Here is a 27,070-nt window from a genome sequence, read left to right on the forward strand (position 1 = left end):
CAAGACTGTTAGAGTAGAAGGATAAGAAGTAGATGGTAGGAAATTCTAGTTGAGTCTCAATGCTGGGAGTATTTGGGATAAGTAATAGCATCCTAGGCTTTATGTTCAACTTTCCCAGTAGGTACAAAAGGAATAATTGTGAACAAATGGCCAGCTTGAAGAAAATGGAAATCCACAATTGCATTGTGTGAACTTTTATTTCAAATTTATTATCCCCCGTGTGGCTCAGACATTAAAGAATCTGCCGGCAATGCAGGAGATCCGGGTCCGATCCTTGGGTCGGGAAGATTCCCTGGAGAAGGGAATGGCTACCCACTCCCATATTCTTGCCTGGAGAATCCCATGTACAGTCAATGGGTTCTCAAAGAGTTGCACACGACTGAACAACTAACACTTTCACTTTCCCATTAATGCAGAGGAGGAACACTAAGAGTGGGCTTCTCCCCTGTCCAGCCTGCAGGCGGGGAGCCCAGCAGTGATGGGGTTGGTGATGCCAGGTGTCTGCCAGCCTCAGTGGTCACTGTGGGTCCTTACATGTTCAAAGTTGGGGTGGAGCCTGAGCCTTGGGAGAGAGGAAGGGGACTTCTCTGAGGGGTCTGCCCCCGACTGCCAACCTGTGCCAGCAGGCTGTGTTCAGGAAGCAGGGATGCTGAGCCCAGGGTTGGCTTTGTGGTCTGTTCTGGGCAGTAGATCCCATGAGAGAGAAGCTCAGCTCTTGTTTCTTTCTGACGCTCGCACGTTTCACCTGGTTCCTGTGGTTGATGGTTTCCAGGGAGGTGGTGTGGGGCTTGCTCAGGGGAGAAGCAGCTTTTCACGTGTGTTGGGAGTTCAGTCATCCCCGCCTGGTCACATGGTGGTCAAGACTTAACCTCTACAGACTTTTTAGGGAAAATGCAGAATCTTCTGAACACCTGTGTATGCTTTTCTACTGAAAAGGTTATTCATATACTGTAAAGCTTTCTGGAACTGTTAATATTATTTTCCCTATTAGATGGGATTGTTAGTGGACTTGTACTATTAAAAACCTTGTTCTAGATTGTCTATTTACTGCTTACTCTTTCCCACTCTTCTTTCCCTGAAAAAAGCACCAGTTACAAATGAAGTTAATAATGAAATAGAGGTCACAGAAACGTAACAGTGTATTAAAACATGTTAAAATATGTATGTATACTTTATACAAGTCATTGAAAAGGGAAATAAAGACTGAGAGGACCCATGGTGCAGAAGTCTCACTGTGATGTGACCTGAGTCTTTAGAGCTCTGTGTTACTTCCTCAAGGTCAGCTTCCAGGCGGGTCTCTCTTCACCAACCCCGGAGTAAAGACTGAAAGGTGGAAAGGTGATTTTGGCATTAGCCAGTCATAATTCAACAGACTTGTTTTATTAGTTGATAATTTAAAGCATTTCACAGTTATAAAAATTTGCTAATGTACTTTTTTTTTTTTAAGTTTTCTTACTATATGTTTCTTCCGGAGTCTGTGACAACTCGCTTACTTTTCTGCTATCCTGAATTACAGTGTGTTGAATTAGGAGTTGTAATTCCTTCTGCTTTAATATTTATTGAAAAGTTCCCTATATATTTTTAGATGTATATTTGGTACAGTTTAAAATGTTTAATACACTACAATTTTAAAACATCACAAATATTATTATAGGATATAAATTGATATTTTTAGAAAGTAAATAAATATAAAAATTGGGACAAAGATTTAAAAAAATTATCTGTAATTTTACAGTTCAACATAATGCCAAAACATTTTATTTCTCCATATCATTTGAATTAATCCAGAACTATAACTAAGTGGTGAAACAAGGTTGATGCTATGTAATTTATAACAATATGTTGTATGTATTGTTGTGTTATTTTATTGAGGGAGTCATTCACCACACGAAACAGGCTTTTGTTCTTTCTAAGTAAAAGCAAGGTTCACAGTTAAATCTCTTTCTCAGGCTCATAGGAGGTGAAGCTGGCAAAGACCCACGATCAGGATTGCCAACCGGATAATTTCTAGTCAAGAACTCACAGAAGTTCAGTGGACTTCCCCAAACTAGTCCTCCTTTTCTTCCCCCTGGAGCAAAATAAACTTGCTAGGAACTTACATTGTGTCTTATAAAGGTCTGTCTATCACAAAGCACTGTGTTTGGTTAAAGAAAAAAAGGCAGAAGAAAGTTTACACATGAAGATGCCTCTGAACTGAACTGTGTTGAAAACACAAAAGCTTAATCCTTTTGATTTTGGATGTTAACCCTTTATCAGATAAAAGGATTGTAAATAATTTCTCCTGCTCTGTAGGCTGCTTTTTCAGTTCATTGATGGTTTTTCCTGCTGTGCAGAAGCTCTTTAGATTAATGTATTCCCACTAGATTTTGCTTACATTGCCTGTGCTCTTGGTGTTCTTATCCAAGAAATCATTGCCAAGATCTTGGTCAAAATTTTTTCCTCTGTGTTTCTTTTAGAAACTTCCAGGCCTTACCATTAAGCTTTTAATTCATTTCAAGTTAAATTTTCTGAGTGGTCATTTTCTGCTTGTGGTTTTCCAGTTTCCCTAATGCCACTGATTGAGGATACTTTCTCCAGTGTCCTCATACAGTTCAATAGCAAAATAACAAATAAGTCAATTAAAAATGGACAAAGGACCTGAAAAGACATTTTTTCAAAGAGAACATATAAATGTTCAACAGGTACGTGAAAAGGAATCCACATCCCTAATCATCAGGGAAATGTGGATCAGACCACACTGAGATATCATCTCACACCTGCTAGAATGGCCCTCATCAAAAAGACAACGAATAACAAGTGTGGGTGAGGCTGTGGAGAAAAGGGACCCTGCGCACTGTTGGTGGGAATGTAAATTGGTGCAGCCACAATGGAAAACAGAATGGAGGTTCCTCAAAAAGTTAAAAACAGAAATACCATAAAATCCAGCAGTTCCACTCTTGCGTACTTATTTGAAGAAAATGAAAACACTGGCTTGAAAAGATAAGCACCCCCATGTTCATAGCAGCGTTGTTTACAAATAGCCAAGACATAGAAGCAATATAAGTATCCATTGATGGATAAACGGATAAAGATGTGTGTGTGTATGTGTGTACATACACGTGTACAATGGAAAGAACAGGAAGAATAGGATCCTGCTCTCTGTGACAACATAGATGGGCATTATGCTAAGTGAAATTGTTGTTTAGTTGCTCAGTCGTGCTCAACTCTTTTGTGACCCCATGGACTGTAGCCCACCAGGCTTCTCTGTCCATGGGATTTCCCAGGCAAGAATACTGGAATGGGTTGCCACTTCCTTCTTCACGGGATCTTCCTGATCCAGTGGTTGAATCTGCGTCTTCTATATTGCAGGCAGATTCATTACCACCGAGCCACCTGGGAAGCTCCAGTGAAATTAGCCAAAGACAAATACTGTATCATGTATATACAGTTATATTTGTCAGTTGATGCTTTTGAGCTGTGGTGTTGGAGAAGACTCTTGAGAGTCCCTTGGACAGCAAGGAGATCAAACCAGTCCATCCTAAAGGAAATGAGTCCTGAATATTCATTGCAAGGACTGATGCGGAAGCTCTAATACTTTGGCCACCTGATGTGAAGAACTGACTCATTGGAAAAGACCCTGATGCTGGGAAGGATTGAAGGCAGGAGGAGAAGGGGATGACAGAGGATGAGATGGTTGGATGGCGTCACTGACTTGATGGACATGAGTTTGAGTAAACTCTGGGAGTTGGTGATGGACAGGGAGGCCTGGTGTGCTGCAGTCCATGGGGTCACAAAGAGTTGGACACAACTGAGCGACTGAACTGAGCTGATTCTTGTCACTTACACCTTGGAAAGTTGGGGGAGGAACTTGATCCTTTAGGCCGGGCTTCTCAGCTGTAGCTGGTGGATGCCCAGTGTGTGCACCGTGAGAGGTTGAGTGTCATCACTGCCTCCTACCCTCAGGTGCCAGGAGAACGCTCGCTCCTAGCACTCTGCCCCTGGCTGAGAACCACTGCTGTTGCTGGCGCGTGAGGCATGCAGGTTACACTCCCCAATCAATAGCTGTTTCTAGTTTCTGGAAATCTGGTTGTGTGACATAGTTCAGTGTTGGTGTTTGGTTAGACAGACACACAGGCCTTACTGTCCAGACCTCAGTGTGTGTGTTTTACAAAGACGCAACCCTGCTGATGCCTGGATCCTGCATGTTTATGTGGCCGTGGGCACGTGTGCTTCTGCCTGTGTGTGTCTGAACCTGACGTTTCCACTTCTGGGGCGTGGCTCCCCAGGGGGAGCTCTGGGCTCGGAGGTCCCAGTCCCCCTGCAGACTTTCCTCACTTCTCAGTGAGGGTGGAGGGTGACCCCACTGCCCTCCACCATGTTCCTTTGCTGTCCCAAACCAGGTCCAGTGTGTGGGTGGTTTCCCTTCTGGCCTTTCTATTTGTTAATTAGTTTAGTTGCTTCCTTTACCATCCCCGAGTTTCCCATACTTTTTTAAAGCTGGATGTGGAATTACAACAGAAATGCAGCCTGTGCCAGGGCAGTGAGGGGCACAGCTGGCCATTTAGAAGGAGAGTTTGGAGCGAACGGGGCAGCGGTTTAGGGTGATGGGCGACCCTGGGGAGATGGGGCCCTGGTGTTGCAGAGCAGGAGGCCAGGTTTGAGCCGGGGGCGCCTGGAAGAGTGGTGGGTGGCAGGTGGTCCTCCGGGTGACAGCGCTTCTCTGGGGAGGATGAGCCTGCAGACGGGTGGGGGTGGAGGGAGAGGCCAAGAGCCCAGGAAGGCGCCCAGAGGACCTGGGAGCCCTCGGGGGTCTTGGACTCATGCCTATGGGTGTCATCTATACCTGGTCTTGGGGTGACCACCCCACACAGAACATGGTTCCTGGGCCCCTGCTCTGGGACCCTGCGCCTTGAGATCGGGTTCATGATTGGAGCCCATTGGGAGTGTGGTCCCCAAGTTGTCTGATTGCATTTTGAAGCAGCCACGTTGGGGAGCCAGGCGCTGGTTTCCTTCTTCAGTCCCTTGTGTCCCTTCCTCTCTGGTGCTAGGTGACGGGCGGGCGGGAGTTAACAGCAGAATCTGCAGAGCCAGCCTCAGGCACACTGGCTCCGAGCTGAGGGAGGGTGAGGGGAGAAACGTGCATTTTCACTTGGACACTGGGTCCTCATGCAAGAGAAAAGCATGGGATTTTTGCCAGATTGTTTAAATATTCTAACTGTGCTCACTTTCATCATCATTATATGGGAGCTGGGGGTCAAAGTAGCTGAGGGAAGGGAAACATTTAGGAGAAGTTCAGGTTATCACTTGTGTTCTGATTCTGGGGTTTTGTCTGAAAATGCCACTTTTATTTTTGGTAGGATGCTTTTTAGCACTTGTGCTACAGCATTTGGAACTCTGTATTTTTGTGATATGTTCACTGGGAGGTGTTTAAAATTAGATTCCTAGAAATCAGCTGTGGAGCGCGTGGCCACACCTCGCACCTGGCAGGGAGCCCGGCCGGCGGCAGTTCCTGGTGTTTGCAGGATGCCCAGCACCCAGGGTCTTCTCTGGGTCTCAGGACCAGCATGGTGTCCTTACAGCCCTTCCTCAAGTGAGCCTTATGGCCCTCACGGCTGTCAGGCGGGTGCGTGTTTTCACTGTTGTCCTGCTTCTTCCGCTGAGGGTTACTCTTCCTGCAGTTGCGAACAGAAAGGAAAGGGGCATCTTCCTGCAGACTCCGAGCTCAAGCTGAGCTGCCCCGGTCACTTCTGTGCATTTCTGGCTTCAGAGGGACCCATCCTGGGGTTCGCTTTTCTGACTTCCCTGGTTCACTTTGCCCTGGTGTTATTTCTGAAGGCTGTTTCTTTGCCTTCAGTTTTGAAAGCTGTGGTTTGGTTTCCAAGATGATGAAAGGGTGGTGAATAGGGCGTGGAAAGAAGGAGCAGGAAGGGCCGGGCGGATTCTCTCTTGACTGTAGTCAGTAGGAACCACTCAGAAGAAACATCAAAGTGGGTCACTCCCAGGAAGTCCTGGGGGCATGTGGGACCACCTTAACCCTAACCATACTTCTAACCCCTAACCCTAACTTCTAACTTCTGACCCTAACTCCTAACCCCTAACCCTAACTCCTAACCCCTAAACCTAACTCCTAACGCCTAAACCTAAACCTAACCCTAACTCCTAACCCCCCAACCCCTAATCCTAACCCCTAACCCTAACCTCTAGCCTCTTACCGAACCCCAAACCTAAACCCTAACTCTAACCCTAACAGGCCTGTTTGGCCTTGTCACGGGGTGGAGAAGGAACACCCTCAGTGTGAGGCCTGAGCCGCGTCTTGGCAGACTCTGACCATGGCTTAGCTCGGTTCTCCTGGTGGCTTTGGCTGGAGCTGGGACAGCTGCTCTCAGACCCGCTATACTTTCTCCATGAACTTGAGCGCGTCAAAGACGTGGGAGGTGGTGGCTTGACCCCTCCCTCCTTAAAGCCACAGTCGCTGGGAGAGCAACAGCATCAGCAGAAGTCCAGGCTCCTTGGGGTGGGTCAGCCGCAAGCCCTTCTTCCTGAGCTGCCTGGCACCCCCCTGACTTGTGCTGGCCTGGAATCGTCCATATGCTTTGTGCCTGTGGTCCCTGACGAGAGCACGGGGAGACTTCTGCCACGCCCTCCACATGGGACTGGTGAGCGTGCCCGACGATGACTCGGCTGTTTCCCAGGAGCCTGCCATAGACCTTGCTCTTGTCCTCGTAGGAAACCAGAGACACCAAAAGAAAAAGCCAGGGGAGGCCGAGCTGTAAGAAATGGCTAATTATGTAGGAGAGGGAGTGGCGCTGGTTATAGAGTGTGCATTTCCTATGAATAGACGTCATTACATGGAAATGCAGTGTTTATAAAGTCACATTTGAATATTTTGAGAAGAGCTTAGAGAAGAGATGCTGTTAAGTGTGACAGGTTTCTTGGGGCAGTGTCTGCACATACACCGGCAGGACGCTGTGTGTAGCTGGCAGGGCGGAGCACCCACTTCAGGCTCTCGGTTCTTCTTTTCTTCACTGTGAGAACCAGGACTGAACATTGTCCTGGGAGCCACACTGCGAGGGGCTGCTCTGTCTTCCTTCTACAGCCCTTCACTTCTCAGGACGTTTGATGGCCCCTGTGTGCTCTGGGAAATTGATGTTCTGTGTAAACAAGTGCATCATGCCTGGTACATGTCACATGCTCAGTGGCTTTTAGCTGTTGTTAATTTTCCTGTTGCGTCTCTAACGTGCTGTCCTTCATTTGAAGAAAAGGGCACATGTGTATAATACATAGCAAAGAGTGTGGAGAGAACCAGAGCCTTTTCACCAGCCGAGGTTTCATTCTAACGAAAGCAGAAATGTGCTGGGAACCCCCCAGGACTCAGGACGCACACATGGCCCCCTAGACATTTTCACCATGCATGGTGCTGCCTGCCCAGCTGCTGTGCAAAGGATTCCTAATGATCTGGCTTTTCTCCTCTTTCATCGGTGGTCTTTTTAGAGAAACCCTTAGTTGTCGGAAAAGCTCGATGCGTGTGTGATTAGAGGTAGCTGTGATGAGGGGACACCGGGAAGCAGTGTCTGGGGATGGTGCTCTGCTCTGTCACCCCAGGGGCTGCTCTGGGTGCCATGTGGGGGCAGCTCTCATCCCTAGCCTGTCCCTCAGCAGTGGGGCTCCTTTGGGGGACCCTCGCCTGAGCCCTCTTTGGGGGAGAGCAAGTGGCATGGCCTAGTGCTGGGTCCTCCCGTGGAGCCTAGGCCCTGCTGCTGGCAGCTGTGACCCTGGCCCAGGAGACATGTCTGCAGGCATCTGTGAGCTCAGGCAACAGGCAGGAGCCCTCCAGGAGGAGCCAGGACCTCCTCTGCTGAGCTGTGCTGGCTTCATCCTTTCCCAAGGCCTTAACAAAGAGAACCTGGGCTTATGAGCTAGCCGCAGGACCATTTGGTGTGCTTTTGGCATTGCTGGCCCTGCTAGGAGCCATGTCCAGCTGCTGACCGGTAGGGGCCTGTGGCCCCATCCCAGTGGAGGACTTAGTGTTTCTGAGTCAGGAAGTTCAGGATGGAGAACATGCTGATTCTCCTTTTAATGTGTAGCAGATGGTCTCTCCAGCAAGCTCGAGAGTCAGAGCTGTGGGACGACGGGCAGAGCCCCGGGTGTAGGCGGAGGACTGGGCGTGGGTGTGCTTTGCCTTACGCCCCTCTCGCCCTTGAGGCCCACCTTCCTCGCCACATCTGCTCTGATGAAGATGCTGTGGGTCACAGGGCGTCCTGGGGTTTCCATGCCTTTGGTCTTCACACAGTTTGGATGGTGGTGTGGAACTTGGGCACCCAGAGGCTGGAATTCCACCACCTCTTTCTGGGACCCAGGGTGACTGTTCGCACTGGGGACATGCTTGCTGACTTGGAGATTTCTTTCGAGTTTGTGCAGCTGTCTTTGTGGGAAGCCCTGATGCTTCTGCGCACCCTGGAATGAAGATGCATCAGGAGGAGTGGCTGGGGGCCCTTGGACTTTCTCAGAGGCCTTGTCTTGAGGCCGGCGCCTCAGTCAGAAGCCTCAGGGCAGCGTCGGTCCCCATGTCTCTCCCCCACCCCCAGCAGTGGCTGCACAGCCTGGCTGAGCCTGGGGGGTTCGACCAAGGGGCTGCCCTGTGAAGCCACGGGGTCGGGCCTGGTCCTCTGCTCCGGCGTGGTGTTGGCATTTCAGGTCTTAGCAACATTCTTCTTGAAAATTTTCAGTCTCTGACATCCAGATGTTGTCTTCTAATCAGAAATGAGTGGTTTCCAATAGGAGGAAACATGCATGGTGGACCTCTGTGACGTGCCTACACTGAAATCTGGATGTGAGTGACTGTGGTGTGATGTCCATTTCACCACCTGAAGTGAAGACTGGGTGGCTGGTAGATTTCCCCCTGCCCTTTCTGACCACCCTCGGGCTCCATGCCGCCTGCTGCCCACAGGTGCCCAGTAACATGCAGGCACCCCAGAGGGTGAGGAAGTGGTGACTGGGACACCTGATGTGCTGGGTGCTGGGGCTTCTGTGTTGTCCCCTCGTGGCTGAGAGAGGCCTGACTGCCCCAGCCTGTGGTGAGGGCCCCCGGGGCCATGACATGGCAAGGGTTTGGGGTGTTCAGGGAAACATTCACAGTTTAGCAGGATGAAATCATAGTCCAGCCCGCACAGCACTGGCTAAGAAAGAAAGAGCAGGATCTGTGTTTCTGGTCGGGGAATGTGCACAACAAAGTGAAGAAACAAGACAAAAAGGTCAGCTCCTGTGATCCCGTTTCTGTTAAAAAAGTAAAAATAAAAGATGCTCCTATATAGATTCGTCTGATTAGAGGAGTTGTGTGGAAAGGTGCTGGGGGTGGGGGGCTTGGGGTGGGCCCAGAGGGGTGATTTCCTGTTACTTCCCAATGATTTTGTTTTTCAAAGCAAATAGTGAAGTGGGATTTGAGTGGTGGATTGGCCTGACTGTTGAGACGTGTGGATGTCAGCTTGGAGCAGTGTCAACTGCTGACAGAACTCGGGGTCCCGGGTCATGGGCAGGGGTGGCTGGGCTCCTTCTGCTCCTCAGGAAGGTCCTGGTGTTCTGTTGTGTCCCCACGAGTCCCAGAGCCCTTCTGTCTTGGTCTCCTTCACAAGTTACTCGTCACTCATGCCTCACCGTCAGGAGGGATCGCAGGTTGGGGTGCTCGTCTCGTTTGTCCAGCTGCTACATGCCCCATGATGCTTACATGGAGAGATTTTTTCTGTGCCAAGAGTGGTGTTTGGAAAATCCCCAGATTTTAAGATAAGGAAAATTTTGAGACTATGAAGTCATTTAAATGAATATTCCTAGTTGCTTTCAGGGGCCTGTGTTCTTATAAGGTGAAAGTGAAGTCGCTTCAGTCATGTCCGACTCTTTGCAACCCCATGGACTGTAGCCTGTCAGGCTCCTCTGTCCATGGGATTCTCCTGCAAGAACACTGGAGTGAGTTGCCATTTCCATACCCTTTTGGGAAACTATTTTTTTTTTTTTAATATATATTTTATCGGAAAGGCATTGAAACAGTTGAAGAAAAACTAGACTCTCTTGCATAACATCCTCAGATGGATACTATAATTGTAGCATTCACATACATTCTGCCATATCTTCTGTTTTTTAATGAACATTGTAGTTTATTCAGTCCATCATGTGGTCATTTCAGAGTTCTGTGGTGAGTCCCTTGAGCCGAGTTCTGGGTACAGAGACAGAAATGAGAGGCAAGTGTGGACCCTGGTCTGGTGGGGCCAATGTGTCCAGATGAAGGGGCCGGTGACGCTCGGGGGCCTTGGGCCTGGAGCTGGGTGGGGCTGGGGCAAAGGCTCTGGGTGTCTGTGCCGAGCGGGAGGGTCTCTGGGTGGATGTGGAGGTGGTGGGCCGCTCCCAGATGCAGGGTAAGGGCTCTTCCCACAAGGAAACCGAGTACCCTGCTGGACAGCTGGGTGGACATGACCTAGGCCCACAGTGCTGTCTCCGCCCCATCCCTGTGGCTGTGTTACTGGTGTGTGACAGGGTAGTGCCACACCAGAATGTTGGTGCCACTAGGTCCCCTTCAGGGGCTATGAGAAAGGCTTCCTCTAACTTCACATGCTTAATGATTTTCTGCCAGAAAGAACCTGTTCTTCATTTATACTAGAGGATGATTTGGCAAGTGATTTGGGATTTTGGCTTAACTTAAAAGTAAGTTAATTTTATCTTACAGTCCTCTGATGTGACTTCTGACTTAATTATTCAAGGAGAATTTGGATAGTACTCACATGCTGTGTTCTCTGGCTTCCCTCTAATTTGTGACATTTGCTCTGACACGGCGAAACTCTAACCCTGAGCATTGTTGCATAATGTGAGAAAAGAAAAGGTTGGTTCTCTGGTGTTTTGCTTTAAGGGAGTTACATTATTTTACATTTATTTAATTTTCTTCTTTTCCAAAATGAAGAATTATTTCTCTACCAAATATAAACTTATCTGAAAATTAGCAAAAATAAATGTAACAAACTTGTAAGTGCATATATTTTAATTTGAGTTTTTGCTCTTTTTTTCCTGTCCTTCCCTACTTGCAGCCCCATTGCTCATGTTCAAGTTTGATTATGAAAAATAAATATTACTATTCATAAGCATTAATAAAGTGGTTTTCAACCCAAGGAATAGGTTGACTTCCAGAAGTGGAAATTCTGAACTATAAGGGTCCATGTGAAGTTTGCAAGTAAAAAGATGCTGTGTGCTGTGTGCCCCACGTCGGGAATCAGATGTAATTAGCTGAATTTCCAATTTCAAATAATTTGATGGTCTAACATACACTATTACAGCCCTATAAAATTCTACTTGTGTGTTATTTTTTTTTCAGTTGCTTAACTTGATATGTCTAATGTATCATGAATTATTTTAGTAATTGCTATAAAAACTAATGTGTTACAACTAAGTATTATAAAATTAACAGCAAAGATAAAACTGCTCACCTGTCTTTTGTGACAAGGTCACCTTTTCTAAGAGAGTCTGCACATGCTCAGAGGTGGACCCACCATCTTTCCTTGCGTCTCTGGTGATGTCATGTCTTCTGGTCCTTTGGGTCCTCACCCATGCTGGACATTCAGCCCACACAGGGCCAGGGTCTCCTGAGCAACAAACAGTGTCACCCCAGCTTTTACACATCCCCTTTCCAGATGTTCTTGAGTCAGCATGAATGTTACTAATTCACTTTAATTAAAAAAATAATTATACCGTGTGCCACTCCTAGGACAAAAGCCCAGTTGATTTAAAAAGTGAAATTGGAGTGCTGGATGGGAGAGCATTTGAAGGGGGAGGCTCAGGTGCCATGACTGAGTGCTCCCTAAGCTGGGTGTTTGGTTTACTATCACGTTTGAAAAGTAGCACGCCTGTTACTGCAGGAAAGCAGAGGAGAAGCAGTCCTCAGCCCTCCTTCCAATGAGAGAAGCATCGTCAGTGTGTGGACGTTCCCTAGAGTTTGCTGTTCACTTTTTATTGTGTGACGATCTTACGACAGGTACTTTGTTGTTCTTGATGGCTTCAAAAGCACTTGTGTTGTTCAAAATAGTATGTGTTTATTATGGAAAATTGAATGTATTTTGTTTAAAAATTACTGATAATCCCCACGAAGTCATTCATGTTCTGTAGTTATTTTGGTCTTCTTATATACTTAAATATTAGCTTTTATAAATAGTGAGTAATATCAACACTCCTGGGTTTGGGGGTGGGGCAGTCAGGGGGCATGCTGGCGGAGCCCTGGCTCTGAGTTAGTCTGAGCTGCTTTTTGAGCTTGGGGTGCCCCTGGGCCAGGAGACCTGGAGTCAGTTCTGAACCTTGGTTTCTGTGCTGATGCGAACGTGCCCCTGGGTCAGGCTCGAGTGAGTCCCCTTGGCCAGCCCTTGCTTGTGGGAGCCCGGGCCTGTGGTTTCTCTGGGGACTCGTCGTGGAGGTGAGACCTGAGGCGGCTTGACTTCTGTGGAAGGAACCTTGCTTTCAGTTGTTTGGCCCTTCATCTTTGTGACGACAGTGACGAACGCCGGTCCCTCGCCCGTCCTGACGTCCTTCGCTCTCATCCCCGCCGCCGCCACTTCCCTGTTGCTCCCATTTCCAGGTGTGGGTGGCCCTTGTTCCACTTACGCCAGGTTGCGCGATGCTGGGTTTTGAGGGTTGATTGTGTCCAGGCTGTCGGTGGCTATGACAGTGTACTTGTCTCCATCAGGACTTCTTAGGTGCTGGGGAGCTGACAGCAAGGTTGCTGATGGGATGCTGTTGCGATCCAGCCGCTCAGGCTGCCTGAAGCAAGGGGTCCTGTGTGTACCCCGGGTGGGGGACTGTGGCCCGGGTAGGAGCTGGTTCCCAGCCTGCCTTCGGAGGCATCTGCAGGTCATGTTCTTTGCTAACGCGTGTCTGGAACACTGTCCGGAGGGTCAGGATTTCACCAGCAAGTCTCAATCTTCTTAGAGCCCAGAGCACAATTAACTAAGACGGAATTGCTGCAGGTGTAGGTTGTCTGGAAGCTCAGGGAAAAGCTGCCCTTCTGAGCTCCTATCACGCCTTGTGGCCGCTCCTGACCCTGGGCCACGTCGTCCCTGCCCTGCCCTCAAGGCTCGCACGTCCTTAGTTCTTTGAGGTGCCGAGGACTTCTCTCAACAGTGTCTTTTCTCTTGTTAAATGATGGGTGAGCATGCAGAACCCTAGTCTTTTATTTGGGGTGTTTCATCTGTCTGCTTGGTGTGGGCTGCAGCCTTCTCTCCTGTGCGTGGAGATGGACTCCCTGGATCAAGTAGTGGAGGGTGGCATGGCCGTTCCCAGCGCACATGCCTGCCTTGTGTTTCCTTCCAGTAACACGTGTGCCTCGGTGTGTTTCTCTCCAGTTCTGTGTCCCGGCTCCACCTTCTACTTCTTCTGTTTCCCCCTGACTTAAACGCATGCAGTAAGATTTATTAAAGCAAGTGCATCAAAAGAGAGTTCCTTTGAAAATGGGGAGGATAAACGTTAAAAAGTGCTGCAATGTGTACAGTGACAGAGAAGCCGGAACCAGCACCGAGTGGACAGCACTGGGGTGGACACTGGGGTCATTGCCATGCCTGATGCATGTTTATTGACCAGATGGGCTTAGTGGAGGGGTCATGGTGAGGGCATGGACCTTAGCTCGAGTGTCATGGGACCAGAATGGTGAGTCTGGTGAGGTAGAACTTGAGACCTTGACCTTGGCACTTTGCTGTGATGTGTCGTGCAGCCGTGCAGCTGGTTTATTCTGTGGGCTCCCATGCTGGCGGGCAAATCCCTTGTGGCTTGCTCCCTGGAGACTGTGCAGGATGTGGGGAAGGTGGAGTGCACACGTGTCTGCGTTGCATTCCTTTCCTAAACTAGCGTCTGGGGGCACCAGCTGTGTCCCCAGAAGACTGTCCTGTTCTGTGGACTTGGGAGGTGCTGCCGGCCCCACCCTGTGATGGTGCTGGGCCTCAGGCCTTTGTTCTGGACAGAGGGAGCAGAGGTCTAAGGTAAGAAGCTGCTCTAGAAGGAGCTGGTGCCAGCGTGTCTTTAGGGACGTAAGCTGTTCAGGGAACCTGCTTGTTACTTCTTTGTTTAAGCTGGGCATGGTCTAAGGGCATTTGCCCTGTAGATGTTCCCCCTTGCACATCTTGGAAGATCAGTGGTTTACTGCAGTGGTTCCAGGGTTTGTGTTTGTAATGCACACTCTGGTCCTACCCAGACCTTCAGAATCAGAAATCCCGGGGAGGGAGCCCCCCCATACTCCTGTAATATGCCTGCAGGTGGTTCTGATGGAACTTGGGTTTACTGGCTGCAGAGAGCCAGGCTCCTGCTGAACTTCCAGCCTCGGGAGGCCAGGTTCTGAAACAGCTAGTTGACAGTATTGTGTGGCAGAAAAATAGAAACATTTTCCTAAAATGGGCATGTAAGAAAAATGTTTTCTTTCATTGTGTTTAGAAAACGTTTCTAGTAGGTAGGCCCTGTTTGGAATTATGGTGAGCTCTGTTCTTCTGTCTTTGCTTATTGCAGCTGGAGAGGAAACCGTTCACCCTGGTCAGTTAGAATACGAGCGTCCTCAGGACGCTGGGACATGCTGGGTGGCTGTGGTGACAACACCAGATGTCTCCTGAGTGTCGCCAACTGACATTCCTCAGGAACCCAGCAGGAGAGAAGGCTGTTTCTGTGAGTGACCGAGGGTCCTGGGTCTGGATCATCGAACAGGAGCTGCAAGCGTGTGACCACAGAGCGCAGGACGGATGGAGCTGCCTGGCTGCTGTCCGGTTAGGGTTGCTGTGCGACTGCCCTGCCCGTGGCCCTGGTGACCCCAGAGCACACAGGCACCTCGGGTTTTCACCCTACAAGTTGTCCTCAGGAGCAAACCCTCTGCGGTCAGGAGGCCGTGGCATGGGTGAGGGCCTGACCTAGAGGAATGCGGTGTGACCTTGAGATCCTTTTAGATTAGAACAGATTTTTCACTTCAGTTATCAATAATTTATCAGAAATGATCTTGAACCTGTTCACACCCCCTTTTTTGATAGAAAGGGAGGAGGAATCTATCTTAGAAAATCTCTATATGCCAGCTGGGATGTAATGAAGTCATAGAAGAGAAACGCAGCCTGGTGGTCATGTGATACCACATGGTGGCTGGACCTTACACATTTCACGCATGTGCCACGCGTGTGTGCGCATGGCCCTGGTGGTCACGTGCTCCCTGTTGCCCTGACACAGGCCCTTCGGGGCGGGACATCTCTGCTCCGTGATCTGCATGGCTGTGGCAGGCGGAGTAGGCCCTGCCGTTTCTCTGTCCTCCTCCCACCTGCCCCTCCTGGTGGCGTGGGGTTTGAAGTCCACCAGCCGTGCTGTTTCAGGGCTGCCTGGCTCTCAGGACCTTGTGTTGGGGTTGTCTTTCCCTCCAGCTGATCTTCCAAGCCGAGGTCCCCAGGGCAGAGCTGCAGCTATAGCTGCCCCGTTCAGCGGCTGAGCTTCCTGCTCTTGCCCGGGGGACACCCCATGAGTCTGCTTCTGTGTGTGGCCTCATCCTCATACACAGGGGCACACCACCTGCTCCAGAGCAGCCGTGGGTCAGGAAGCAGGCTGGGCGGCACCCTGGGGTGTCCAGACTGGGCAGGAGGCTGCCCAACTCGGGCACATTTGTCGCCATGAGGGGAGGTCGCTTCTGCCTGGAGCTCATGGTCCACCCCGTTACCTTCCAGGAGAAGCTGTGTTTTCTTGTGTTGCTGAAGGCAATATATTTATTTATGTTAATGTCTTGTTTTGCAGGAGCTGTGCTGGGAATTTAAATATTTAGGCTCAGTTGTCATGCATCATTGAATTGCACTATGGTATTACTCTTTGTAAAGACTTTGGGTTTCTCAGAAGTATTTTCCTTTTCTTCAGTTAACTGAAGCAAAACCTGCTGTCGGTATGAAGAAGCAGATGTATAGTTACGATGTCAAATTATATGGTATTTTCCTAAATAGCTCATACTCTTCTCAAAATTTCTGAAATTCATTTATTCATCAATCATGGATTGAATGCTTCTGTCCCAGTTCCCTAGTCATTGTTCATATATATTGCTAAAGAGTTACTTCCCTCTAGGAAATAAGAATGAAATAAGAAGGCACTTAGAGTTTGGCTTAGAGATGATTAAGCAAGATGCTTTGGCACAGCACTTGTGTTGTATTTTTACTAGAAAATGTTTTCTCAGACTTGACACTCAGGTGTTGGCAGGCCTTTGTGCCCGACGCCCACACCTGCCCTGCTGCATGCGTGGGGCATGTGCCTGGCCTTCTCAGAGTGTGCAAAGGGTCGGGAGATACTGGCCATTTCACATTTTGTTGTGGAGAGTTAGTCCTTGGGCAAGAGTTTGGTTATTTCCTTCCAGATTAGTTATCTACTTAAATCTCCCTTGTTAAACTTTGGAAAAGAGAGGAAATGAATTGAACGGTGATTTGTCCTTCTGAGCAGTGAAAACACTGGAGCCCTGGAATTTTTTATCAGCTACTGGAACACTGGGCAGCCCGGGGTAGAAGTGGTGGGTGGGGCGCGTTTGAGCTTTGGGAGGATGTGTGGGTTCACGTGTCTGAGGCTCCTTCTTCCCATGTCACCCTGAGCCATGTCAGAAGCATAGGCACTGTTTTCTGTGGATCAGTGGCCTTTTCCATCAGTGATGACTTTGGTCTCACGTCATGTTGCCTCATGATGTGCCCTCATCTGGGAGGAGTGTCCTGCTTCCTTCCCTGTTTGGGAACCAGCTGGAACCTGGTGTGACGGTGTGGTTTGACCTGGTTCTTGCCCGTCTTTGAAACTTGACACTTATTCCAACAGACATCATGTCGTTTGTCATGGAGCAGAGTCAAGGTGATAATGTATTAGGCAGATAGAAGTGTTTGGAGAAAACACATGGATGGCGTCTGTGACTGTAGTTGTCAAGAAATACTGAGAAGGCTGGAAGGACACCTCAAGATACCCGTGGGAGAGACCTTGTGGGGAGTGAAGACCCACTGCTGTGTCTCCTCCACGTCATAGCGTCTGTGGTTGCGTCCTGCACACGCAGGTGAGGGGCCCTGCAGCCCTGGGACTGCCCCCTCTCCAGGAGGGTTTTATAGCAAGAGGGGACGGTTACCAAACACTCTATAGATAAAGGCCTTCCCCACCAACTTCGGCGAGCTAGGGGTGTAGGAGGTGGGTCTGGAAAAAACAACCCCGAGGCCTGGAGAAATGTAGATTAGGATCATGTAAGTTGTCTTGTGATACAGGAAGTCTTGTGAATGTGCCTTGTAAAAGGAATGTAAATACCACCTTATTATGTGTTATGTTTTCACAGCAGTACTTACGCAAGGGCAGAAGTGAATGCCAGATTTTGTGTGTCAAAACAATGATTATTACTCACCACATTTCACTGAAGAAATAAAAGTTCACAAGTTAAAAAAAAAAAATCCACATTTAAAGCAGAAGGGGAGGGGTGAGGTGGGAAAGGAGCACTTATTTACTGATGCTGGTCCAGGAGGAAGTGACGGATGTGGTCTGTCAGCCTTTTTTAAAATTGGAGGATAATTGCTTTACAATGTTGTGTTTGTTTCTGCTGCACAGCACTGTGAGTCGGCCGTATGTAAACATATCCCCTCTCTCTTGAGCCCCTCTCCCAACCCTCAGCCCCAGCCAGCATCATTTAGCCCAGTGTGGTGGCTGGTTCTGTGAGGCTCTTCCCTGGGAGCTGTGAGGGGTGTAGCTTGGAACTGACTGAGGAGAGGGAATAGTCCTTCCTGGTGAAGAGGCTGCTGACCTCTGCACGGGCAGCCTTGGGTCCTGATAGAGCAGCGCCCGTTTCCCGCAGGATGCGGTATGAGATGGGCCTGAGCTTCCAGACTTGGTGTGCCACGTGCCCTGGAGAGCCTTTTGGGGTGGGGTTGCCGGGAGCCTGTGCTCTGGTGGCCAGTGTGTGACCTTAGCCAGCCGGATGGCTCTGGAGAGTTTACCTGGGTGTGAGTGGGAGGCGTGGGCAGGTAGAGGAGTGGCTGTTTAGGGTGACGGTGCTGTTCAGGACACCGCCTGGGACTCGTGAAGGGACTGTGGGTAACAGGGTAGGAGTGGGGGGCTTGCGGGGAGGGGTAGAGACAAGACAGACAAGAGAATAACCAAGTGCAGCTGTGACCTGAGAGGGATTGGTTTGGAGAAGGAACCAGCTATTAGAGACATTTTGGAGATAATTGAGCTAGTTTAATATAAGCTGGATGATGATAATATGAAATTATTGTTAGTTGTCTTATATGTGATGAAGGTTTGTAGTTGTGGAGGGTCCTGATTCGTAGGGAAAGTCTGGCTGAAGAGTTGGGGTGAGCAGTCAGAAGTCCCCCACTTACCTTGCAGTGGGCCGGGGGAGGGGGTGCTGGTCAGGTGGTGGGTGGTGGGCCTGTTGGTCAGAAGATGACAAAGTAAATATAAGTAAGTGTTAACAGTTTGTTGGATGCATGTGGAGAAAGTCTGGGTACTTCCATTGAAGCAGTCTTTCAACTTTTTGGTGTGTTTGAACATTTTCATGATAAAAAAGGTAGGAGAAAATAAGAAATTGAGAGAACTGTGTTCTTTGGATCGAGACGGAGGGTTAAAGTGTCTGTGACGTGGTTCTCAGGATTGGGTATAGGGTTTCGTATCTGGCTTTCCCGTTCAGTTTTCCTTTCTCATAGAGTTACTTTGTGCGTAGTTCAAAGTGTAGATGATACTAAAAGTGTCCATTTGTGGATTGTCTTAAAAACTGAAGAATTGGTTAGAGAAACAGTCTGTAAAGCTTTGAGCTTTAATGTCTATAGTCACAGTTACCCTCAGACACAGATGTTTTGTTTGAGTTGGTTTGTGTGGACCACTTCTCCACCCTGGGCTAGAAAGGACTGTCCTGACCCTGAGGATGGCCTCTGTGTCTCTTCCTGTGCCCTTCACGCGCCGGTGTCTATGCCTCGCCCCCACTGGACTCTGCCTTCCTCGAGGTCCCCCAGCCAGAGCAGTGGATGCAATAGACGCCCTCTCACCTACCCTGGATGGGTGACTGAGGGAACCATGGGTGTCTTTTCTCCCCCTGGGGGCTCAGGATCCCTCCCGGGCATGGCTGTCAGGACCCACCGGTTTATGCAGCCCGCCAAGGTGGCCTTGACTCCAGGGAGGCGGAGGCTGATCCTTCGGCTGGTCTCTGTCTCTGTGACTGTGTCCTGCGGTCCTTTCCCCCTGTTTGGAGGAACAGGGGGTGCACAGGGCAGACGCTGCCATCCCAGTGCAGTCCTCACAGGGCTGCAGGCGCTCCTCCGGTTCCTGACTCACTGGGACCCACTGCCCTGCTGCTGCTTGTTTTGGTCTGAGATGAGCCCCAGCTCCTCTCCTCTGCCTGAGCCCTGGGTCTTTGTTCAGTGTCCGACATGGACATCGGTCCGGCCATCCTAGATGCATTGCCCCGACACTGGTGATGTTTTCTGTCCATCTGGAAGAGCAGAGGCCATTTAGTCGCCCAGGTGGGCTGTTGGGATAGGGTTTGTACCTGTAGGAAGTTCACAGCTACAGTTCCTGCTTATCAACAGCTGGATAACTGTCAGACCTGCTTCTGGTGTGTATGTAGTAGTTGTTGTGGGGAAGGGGTGGGGAGTAACTTCTTTTTATTATGTTAAATCAGAAACCATCACAATTTATTGTGAGTTTCTTCAGCATTAGCAGTGATAGAAATCTGTGACTTCCTCCCTGTCTCCTCTCCTGCCGGCTGGAAAGCGGGGTGTCTGCCACCACCGTTTGTAAAATCCTCTGTGTATCTTGTGCGCCAAGGGGACCTCTCTTCTCAAGGTGAATTCCTCAGCTTGATTCAGAGCAACTGGAAAGCTTGCTTGAATCTTGCATGTATATGATTGCTCCTGGAAACCATCTTCTCAGTCTGTTTGAATCTTGGAGAATGTGGGGCCAATTTGAAGTAAAGATTTATGTAGGTGGATCATTGAGGACAGACTTCTGATCATGTTTCTTTACATTATGTATAATACTTCTGTTTTATTCTCAGAAGAATTTAGGATGTTGATAGTTTTGTGAGAATCTTTTCCTAAGTAGCATCATTAGTTTTTTGGTGGTTCATCGTTTCTAGTTAATGTTAAGCAGTGGCCTGAGCTAGACCGAAGTTAGGTTGGTGCCAACACCCTTCACCACTGAAGAGACTCCTTGGAAGAAAGGGAGGGGGACACTTCCATTTATGACCTTCCCACTCTGCGGTGTCTTCATAAGCTGCTGCCTCTGAGCAGAGGCTGGTTAGTGCAGCTCGTGCACACAGGCAAATGGAAAATGACAAACATTGAAACTCGGAGATGCGACATCAGGAGAGGAAAGGGGAGGAAAGGGGACAGGGCAGTTCCCTCGGGCGTGTGTGAGTGTGGAGTCTCTCTAGAAGACGGTGTTGCACAGACACTGATATTTTTGTTGGTGTTTTCCCTGATGAAATGCTGCTAATTTGGCTGCTCAAACCAAACTGCCCAGATAGGAAGGCTTCATGTTCTTTGATTATTGGGGTTAGTAAGTGTAAGGCTCATCTTACCAGGCTGACCCAAGGGAGTTAGAGACAGTGGAGACTGTCCTGGGGTGGGGGTGCTTCTGGATGGGGGTGCTTCTGGAAGCAGGACCAGAGGATCCTCCTTCCAAGAGGCAAAGACAGGAGAGTCTTTCCGAGAGAGAGAGAAGGGTTTAAGGAGAAGAGCTGCTTCAGGTGCCTCTGTTTGGGGGTTTGAACACATTTCTTCACATTGATTAAAGGTACTCTTTGTGGTTCCCCGTGTGTCAGCCCCGTGCTTTGGGTAAGGGTACCCCGACAAGTAAGTCACAGTAAAATGTCCTGGTGGTGATGGTGGCACGGTTGTTGACTGTCAGTCATAGTCAGCTCCTTTCATGTCCCTCCTCCTGCACAGTGTCTGTGTCCCAGAGCACGTGTGGACCCAGGTCTCCCTTGAAAAGTGCTTTAGGACAGGGACCGGAACGTGTCTCTAAACACTGAAGTGATGCAAAAGCATGCAGAGGCATTTAGGATCAAGTTTTTTTTTTTTTTTTTTTAATTTAAAGTGTCCTAAATACAAAATCATCACCAGTGAGATCACCAGTGAGATCTCCACTGAAATGGAAGGACCCCTTGGAGGTTCTTGTCCCCTTGGAGGTGCTTCTGCAGAAACAGTTTTGAGTTCAGCTGTAATGAGGGGGAGGGGATGAGGTTGACTGGCTTCCAAACAGAAGCTGCCCAGGGCTGAGCTCCTGTCCTAACTGCCACGGTCCCACGGTCCTGCCCTGGGTGGTCCTGGTGGAGCTGGTCCACCAAGTTAGAGGACTGGTCCTCACGACCTTTCTGAGATTAGAAATGTAATTGACCCGAATAACATTCTTCATCTTAAGAGTTTATCTCATCTCAGACCTGGATAGAAAAGGGATCCTCTGTGTTGTTATGACCTCCTTCTGTCTTTTCTGAAACCTGCTTCAATATTGCTTTAAATAATCACACTATCTCTTTTATTAATTCCATTATCCTTTTACTTAAATCATGTGCTCTTGCATGCTTCATTCAGTCTCCATTCTGTTCCCTGATACAGGTTCTTCCCAACTCAAAAATTAAAAATAACATTTGAATCTACCTATTACAAGTTTCTAAAAGTTTCACAAGTCCATTGAATATTGGTTATAGAGTACTGGTGGTTTACTTACTGGAAAATTACATTTTAAGTAGAGCATTTGAGCAGAAGTGACGCTTTGTTTTCCATCCTGGATCCATAGTGTTTCGAGATCTCCTGTGGACTGTCCTACTCCTTGTGCTGCTGCTGGTAGTCACAAAGTTATATGTTGAAGCAGTATTGACACTGATAGTTAACTGTGGTTCAGATGTGATCACAGGTGTTGCTCTCCCTGAAGCAAAATTGAGCCCCTGCTGATGATATATTCTTATGCAGATTAAATTTAAATGGAGATTGCTACAAAGCTATAAACGCCCCCAGGGACAGATAAACACCTGGGAAAACCAGACTCCAGAATACTCACTCTGCTTCCCCTAAAAGATGGGAAGTGCAACAAATCCAAAGAACTCAAGCAAACGGTGCTTTAAAAATGGGCTTATTTTACTACATTAATTAAATTAATAAGTGAAAGTTTGCATTAATTTTAATTATTTAAAATTAAAATTAAATTCATAATTGAAATAACTTTAGTAATGTGAATTATCTGAATTAATTTTACTTTAATTAAGTTAACATATGAAATGATGTAAATTATTGATCTGAATTACATAAGTTACTTATTTTATGCCTAAGAAGTCTTAATGTTCTTTGATGGCAAGGTCCCTTCTTGCTGCTTCTTTTGTGTTTACACATTGTCTGTTTCCTGAAGGTTTTCATGTGATGTGATAATCCTGTAACACAGTCTAGAAGGATGGAGAGGAGACCCCTAGAACATCTGCCATAGATACACTGTCTCCACTCTGGACCTCAAGGTATATTAGCCACCAGGCCTCACATCTGTGGTATCTGTTTAAGTGTGAAACTAATTAGAAGTTTTCACCTTTAGTTTTAGGCAAGGTAAATGCTTATTATGTACTCCTGCTTCTAGTATCAGATACTTGGTTTATTCAATCAGATTGTCCCCACACCAAAGATACAGAGGGAGCCTGTTAGCTCTGCTACTCTGGTCTGAACCAGATCAAAGAGGTCTTATTAATTATTCATTATGACATTTCATACTTTATTTTACTTTTCATAATGACCAGAGTCTGTATAATTAACCTCTCATTTAGTGGAAGTGCATAACATTAAATAGGGCTATAATTACAACTATTAAAGTATATGGAAGAATTTAAAGATCTTTAATTAGAAAATTTTTTTTTTTTTTGGCTCTATAGTGCAGTTTTTCCTTGTGTACAAGTATCTTTGATTATTTAAACAAAGAGAGAAACCAGAAAAGCAAGCAATCAGTGCTGTTCTGATTGGTGGTAGTTGTGTGGTTTCGTTTCTTGGTTAGAGATGTGAGCTGTGTGTGAGTGCCTTTGATTTTACGGCACAAGTTTTACAGCACAGAGATGCTTGGGTGCTTTGCTGTTTTATGGGTGAGAAAGTGAATGTTCTTCATTGGCTCCTGAGGGATCAGGTACCATCCCCAGAGACAGACACGTAAGGGTCTGCTTCTGGCAGGGAGTTCAGGGTACCAAACATTGTAAAGAATTTAGTCCAGACCTAGTTAGAACGGACTCAACCTGAGGCTGGTGGTCAGCTTTGCTCTTATCTCAGCCCCCGCGTGAAGACACCTCCCGTGACTCAACGTTTGTGACCCCTTGGTGGCAACAACAAACTTGAGTCTGGTCCACTGGAACAGTGGACCTATTTTCCCCATTGTCAGGACTGCGTGTCATCCTTCAGGACGAGGTCCATCTTTGAAGTGTCTGTCCGGAGGTGTCTGTGTGGGCAGCCACCTCGACCTGGCCTGTGGTGGGTGGAGGGGTTTGGATCTCAGACTCCCATCCATTCTTGCAGTGCCAGGGGCAGTTTGGGTCCAGGGGTGTGGATCTCAGACCCCTATCCATTCTTGCAGTGCCAGGGGCTGCTCTGGGTCCAGGGGTATGGATCTCAGACCCCTATCCATTCTTGCAGTGCCAGGGGCTGCTCTGGGTCCAGGGGTGTGGATCTCAGACCCCCATCCATTCTTGCAGTGCCAGGGGCTGCTCTGGGTCCAGGGGCCCTGACGCCTGGGAGAGACAAAGGCTTTGAGGTGAACACGGATCCTTCTTCTGTGGATTGTGGACCAACTTCTTTCTCTGGGACAGGGACCACTGTAGCTGCCTCTCAGGGTCAGTTGTAAGAACCCCACACACCAGGTGACTGAGGGCTCTTTGCACATGCATTCTGAGGGTTGGGGCCTTGGGGCTCATATCTTTTCCATGTTTATGCTGCCACCACATGTGGCACACCTCAAGCCCCTGCCTCCTTTTCTGTGGACCCAGCGATGAGGACCCAGCTGGGCTACCCCTTCTATAATCTGTGCCACCTGCTGTCCTAAGGACAGCCCTGATCAACCATTCCTGGGCACAAACCCCACAGAAGAACACATTTCTGGTTAAGCTGCTCAGAGCCCTCCACGCCCACACTCCATGAATCCACCTCATCTCATCCACCTGCTGGGTCCAGTGGTTGCTGGCCTCTGTGACCTTGACCCCCAGGGCAGGGGACACTGGGCGTTTCTGGAGGTATTTTTGATGGTCAGAACTGCAGTTGGGGTGATGCTGGCGTCTGTCGGGAGAGAGGGACACTACTATGGACCCTGCAGTAGGACCGCTCCCGCGTCCCCCCTCCCCCACGACAATAGCTGACCAGTGTGGTGGGTAGGGCTGAAGCTGAGAGCCCGTAGGTTAGACGGAAGAAAACTTGATGGTTCCTGGGGACTCTTGGTTCTCTCTCCCTTGTGAATCAGGCCCTTCCTTTTCTCTGACAGGGCTCCCACTCGGCCAGTTTTCACATGCTGCGGGCCTCCTGCAGGGTGGTTGTGCCACGTGTCCGATTTGGACCTGCCCCGAGGGGAGGGCCTGTTCTCAGTCCACACCTCCATCCGCTCCCCTGGGTAGAGCACCAGCTCCTGGAGCCTGGAATATGCTTGTTTGGGCTGATTTTATGCTTGATTGGGTGTTTGAAAGTTTTAATTTGGCGTTGGAGACTTTTGAGCCCACGGACCCCAGTCTGCAGTAAAGACAGGCCACCCAGGACCACCTTTGCCTTGTTTGTAGGGTGGTATTTTATCTCGTTAATTCTGGATGTTATTTCGGCCTAGAGAACGAGGTCAGCGTGCAGTTAACGTTGTCTTGAACCTGGTTCTGCTACTTGGCGGTTGTGTACTTTCCTGCATAAACCTTTCTGCCTTCGTTAACTCATCGATTAGGTGGGAGTAAGTTTTTATTAAGTGGATTAGTACACGTGAGGCACACGGCACTGTGCATGGAATGTGGCTGATGACGCTGTTAACAGCCGTTCAGGTTTCTGAGTCTGCAAGTTAGTGCCTGATATGTCCCTGAGTCTCACCGCATGTGCAGCAGACCCCAGCCCGGCGGGCGCTGGGGGCGGGGCCGCGGGGTGGGGGTGTCCCCTGTGGTGCGTCTGCGCAGGCGTGCTGCCCGGCGACGCTCCTGCGGGTGGAAAAGCATTGGAGACGCCATCTTGTTTGTGCGCACCCGGGCGGCCCGGCCGGTGTCGCGGGCGGGTCACCTCCCTCCCATCACCTGGCCTTAGTGCTGCGTCCGAGGCAGCCCCTGGGCTGTGGAGGCAGCTGGTGCCTGCGGTCAGGTAAGGTGGGATCCCTCGTAGGGTCTTCTCGGCCGCTGGTCACCAATAAGATGCTCGTTTTCTTTTATTTTTATGAACAAATTAACGGCTTTGCTTGGGAAGCAGTGGGTCCAGCTTAAAACTCGCTTCTACAACGAGCAGTGGCGGGGAGACAGGTTCTAGAGAATGTGGCCTTGGTCAATATTCCTGAGGAGGGCGTCCCTTTGTGGATAAAAATCCAAACAGCTCCCGGCCTCCAACCGTTTCTTCTTGCCCGGGTCACGGCTGTGATGCCTGGTGGCACAGCAGCTTCTGGGAGGTAGGAGGAAAGCCTTGCGAGGGCCGGGGGTGGTGGTGGTGACAGTGTGGTCCGTGAAACCGTCGTGGGCGCCGCTCCCTAACGTCCGCGTCCTCTCCGCCAAGGTGAGGGCCCTGGTCTCAGGAGCCCCGGTTGGGGTTTCTCTTCCAGCTGAGAGAGCTCCTGGCCCAGTGAGTGACGGGATGAGATCTGCCTTTAATGACGGGACAGAAATGACTTTTGTTTGATATACACCACTCTTCTTTCCAGTATTCTTGGGCTTACCTCATGGCTCAGCTGGTAAAGAATCTGCCTGCAGTGCCGGAGACCTGGGTTTGATCCCTGGTTTGGGAAGAGCCCCTGGAGAAGGAAAAGGCTACCCACTCCCATATTCTGGCCTGGAGAATCCCATGGGCTGTATAGTCCTTGGGGTCGCAAAGAGTTGGACATGACTGAGAGACTTTCATTTTCCTATGAGTTACAGATAAGAAATAAGATCGGAAGCCTCCAAGTGAAAGTGAAAGTCGTTCAGTTGTGTTGGACTCTGCCCAAAGCCTCATGTATGAGTTTTGTATGATGTATGAGGCTTTGGGCTTCCCTGGTAAAGAATCTGCCAGCAGTGTGGGAGCCCTGGGTTGGGAAGATCCCCTGAAGAAAGGAAAGGCAACCCACTCCAGAAGTATTCTGGCCTGGAGAATTCCATGGACTTTATAGTTCATGGGGTTGCAAGGAGTGGGATACCATTGAGCAACTTTCACTTTGAGGCTTTCGATCTTCTTCTTATCAGTAACTCATAGGAGAGTGGTATCTGAAACCAAAGAATAGGTGCCAGTGGTTGTTGGGGGAAATTAGCGGATTGGTTCAGGAGTGGTCTTCGATGGAAGTTCCAGTGAAAGAGCAGGAACAGGTTTCACCAGACTCATGATGTATGGCCCCACTGTTCTTCCGAGTTGCCTCGGTTGGTGGTCTCCGGCCCCTGTTCTGCACTGGCGCTTCCCCGTCTTAAATCCTGTCCAGAATAGGCCAGAACGTCGTGGGATGCAGCGCTGGCCCTCTCTAAAGAGGTGGAGCCACTTGATGGGCTCTGGGAAGAAAGCAGCAGAGAAATGAAGTGTGGGTGGTGAGAAAGAGACCTGAAACGGAGGTGAGGTGGAGATGAGGCGGCACTGGGACCATTCCTCCAGGGCTTGCTGGTCGCGTGGGTGCCCCCTTGTCCCAGTCCCCCGTGTGGATGCACCCGACGGCAGGTGCATGCAGCTGAGCTCCATGGGGTGGCCGGTTGCTGGTTTAAGTGGGTGTGTGGGTCCATGTCCTGGCCGTGGCAGCTATCCTTTCCCACTTGTGTGGCTGTGGCAGGTTCGGTGACCCATCCTTCCCTCTGTTTTCTCATCTGTCAGGTGGGGTCCTAGTTTGACCCCGGTGGTAGGGTAGTTGTGAAGATCCGAGGTGTGTGTATGGCACCCTGCAGGTCACAGCTGTTTAGCTACTGTGGCTGTTGTTGAGTGTTTGTGTTGAC

At 49.1% G+C, this 27,070-nt stretch overlaps 1 protein-coding gene across 7 annotated transcripts in view; it reads left to right on the top strand.

The window, feature by feature from the left end:
• DIP2C (disco interacting protein 2 homolog C) overlaps positions 1-27,070 on the top strand; it is a 310,450-nt gene that overhangs the window by 15,065 nt on the left and 268,315 nt on the right. Inside the window, exon 1 of one of the 7 annotated variants that reach the window (XM_055544186.1) lies at positions 5,067-6,635. The exons of the other annotated variants lie outside the window; for them this stretch is intronic. The gene's annotated coding sequence lies outside the window, so the exon portion shown is untranslated. Of the gene's footprint in view, positions 1-5,066; positions 6,636-27,070 lie in introns of those variants that run through there. 7 annotated transcript variants of the gene reach the window in all.

This window comes from Bubalus kerabau, chromosome 13, assembly GCF_029407905.1.
Source record: "Bubalus kerabau isolate K-KA32 ecotype Philippines breed swamp buffalo chromosome 13, PCC_UOA_SB_1v2, whole genome shotgun sequence".
NCBI lineage: Eukaryota > Metazoa > Chordata > Mammalia > Artiodactyla > Bovidae > Bubalus > Bubalus kerabau.